The sequence below is a fragment of the Octopus bimaculoides genome, chromosome 6 (genome assembly GCF_001194135.2).
Source record: "Octopus bimaculoides isolate UCB-OBI-ISO-001 chromosome 6, ASM119413v2, whole genome shotgun sequence".
In the NCBI taxonomy this organism is placed as follows: Eukaryota; Metazoa; Mollusca; class Cephalopoda; order Octopoda; family Octopodidae; genus Octopus; species Octopus bimaculoides.
Window position 1 is genome coordinate 60,290,123 of NC_068986.1, and position 2,850 is coordinate 60,292,972.

Sequence of the window (2,850 nt, forward strand, 5' to 3'; positions counted from 1 at the left end):
TATATATATATATATATATATATATATATATGCGTGTTTGTGTGTCTGTTTTTGACCCCCCACCATCGCTTGACAACCGATGTTGGTGTGTTTACGTCCCCGTAACTTAGCGGTTCAGCAAAAGAAACCTATAGAATAACTACTAGGCTTATAAAGAATATGTCCTGGAGTCGATTTCTTCGAGTAATGGTGGTGCTCCAGCATGGCCACAGTCAAATCACTGAAACAAGTAAAAGAGATATGTATATATGAAAAACTAGAGGAAGCAAAAAGTGGAAACTTTCAGATGATGAATTTTTATGTATAAATATATAGATATTTATATTAATAGGTTCAACTTACACAGATTACAAACGACAGAGAAACTTAAAGCGGTGGAAGAAAGGTGTTATAAGTCCAACAACTAATATCTGGAGAGTCGGCGATCATAATATTCCATCGTATGGATACAATTCACACTGGATGAGTCGAGTCTCCATCATCAGGGTAGAAATCTTACATTTCACATCTTAATGCGGAGATGTTCAAAGATGAGATAATTAAATGTGGGGAGCTAGCTGTATTAGAGAGGAGACTGGGGGTACTAAGACAGGGAATGGTGAGAGGAGAAAAGATAGTTCAAGAAGAGTGAGGAGTTAATAATGACGGTACTAAGGGGGGTAGTAATAGAGGTGAAGAGAAGGAAAAGGAATAAGAAGGTAGAGTAGATAGTATTTGAATGGTAATCTATTGAGTTGGGAGTTTTTTAACGTTTAGGGATAATAGCTATAGAATTATTGAAGTTGAGATAGTGAGAAAAGGAATGAAAACTATTTGAGGGAAGTGATTTACCAAGTATTTCTGCTGTTCTAACGGCAATTTTGCGTTGGAAAAAAGTATCTTATTTGTATCATACAATACACATTTCGACGCTTATGAAAACAAATGTTAGTCTGTTTATATTTATATATATACGTAGTTGTCCATTTAGCTATTTAGCGTCTAAATTTGCGGGTAAATTTATCAGCGGCAATTTAGCTTAATGGTAAAGTACTCTGCCGGAGTCTCAAGGGATGTCGGTTCGAGTCCCATGGCTGTTTGTCGACAAACTTTTCCGCTTTGTAAGGGTAGTTTACTCCGTATTTCTGCTATTCTAACGGCAATTCTGCGTTTGAAAAAAATCTTTTATTTGTATCGTACAATACACATTTCGACGCTTATAAGAAAAACCAAATGTCAGTTTTGTTTATATTTATGCATACACATATGTGTGTATATATGTACAAATACATATATAGATATATATAATGCGTTGTATATATATAGATATATATATAGTTAAAAAAAACACAAAAAACAATAACAAAAAAACAACAAAGTGAGGACGTGATACGGATAGTGTTATTGGACGCTCAGGAAAGGAAAAAGAGAGTGTATGACGTTTCGGGCGTAGCCCTTCGTCGGAAAGATGGAAAGTTCGGAGAATGGAAAAACGGAGAAAGAGGAAAATGGTACCGATGCCCACGAGGTTACATTGTGAAAGGACCGGAAGAGGAGGTGGTGAGGGAAAAGTTCTTTCTAAGACAGGAGAGTGAAAAAGGGAGATGAATATTTGTGCGTGCGCGAGAGTCTGCGAGTGTGTGTGTGATAACAGAACGTGTGTGTGCGTATGTATGTGTGTGTGTGTGTGTGTGTGCATGGTTTGGTGGTTTATCTGTTAGTGTGTATGTGTATTTGTGTGTGTGTGTGTGTGACATAGTGGAAGGAATTAGTAGCAGGAATAGTTAGTGGATGCTTATGGACAATGTTAAGTGGAAGGTCAGCAGGCGGTTTTTGAGTATGTGTGTGTTCGTGTGTGTGTGTATTTTGTATGTGCGCGTGTGTGTATCTGTATGTTTTTGTGCGTGCGTGTGTGTAGGTGTATGTTGTGTATATGAGCGTTGCTGTGTATGTGTGTGTGCGTGCGTTTGCTATTGTAAGTGCGTGTGTTGTTTATGCCCATGTGTGTGTGATTGTATGCGTGTCTGTGTGAGTGTGTAGTGTTGGTGAGAAGTGTGTGTGTGTGTGTGTATGTGGGTGTGTGCGTGTTGTGTGTATGTGTGTGGATGTGCGTGTGTGTGTGGGATTGTGAGTGTTAGGTACGGGTGTGTGTGTGTGTATGAGCGTGTGTGTTTATGTGTGTCTGTATGTGTGTGTCAGTGTGCGTGTGTGCGCGCGTGTGTGTATATTTTTTGTGCGTGCGTGTATGTGTATATTGTGTATGTTTTCGTGCTTGCGTGTGTGTTGTGTATGTGAGTGAGTATTGTGTATGTGAGAGGTGTGTGTGCGTGTGTGCATGTGTGTATATGTGTATGTGTGTTGTGTATGTGTGTGTGTGTGTGTTTCTGTATGTGAGAGGTGTGTGTGCGTGTGTGTATGTGTGTGTTTATGTGTGTGTGCGTGCGTATGTGTGTGAGAGCGTAAGGATGTGTGCCAGGTATGTGTGTTATTTTGTGTGTGCACTCCTGTGTGTATGTGTGTGCATGTGTATGCGGCTGTGTATGTAGGCGTGCGCGTATATATGGGTGTGTGTGTGTATAGGGCTGTGTAAGGTGTGTGTCTCTACCACTGTGCGTGTGTGTGTATGTATGTATGTGCGTTCGTCTATATGTGCGTGTGAGGGCGCGCATGTATGTTTGTCACGTGTGTGGGCGGTATATATGTAAGGTGTGTGTGTTAGGTGTATGGGAGGTATGTAAGGTATGTGTGAATGGGGGTATGTATGGGTTGTCAGGTGTGTGGGAGGTATTTGTGAATGGGGGTATATGTGGGTTATGTGTGCAAGGGTGTGTATGCTTGGGTATGTGTGTGTGTGTATGTTTGCGTGATTGT

The 2,850-nt window shown here is 40.5% G+C and overlaps 1 protein-coding gene across 3 annotated transcripts in view; it reads right to left on the bottom strand.

Moving 5' to 3' along the window:
- The window catches only part of LOC106870865 (uncharacterized), an 823,882-nt gene that overhangs the window by 769,416 nt on the left and 51,616 nt on the right, over nucleotides 1–2,850 (bottom strand). The window lies entirely within an intron of this gene.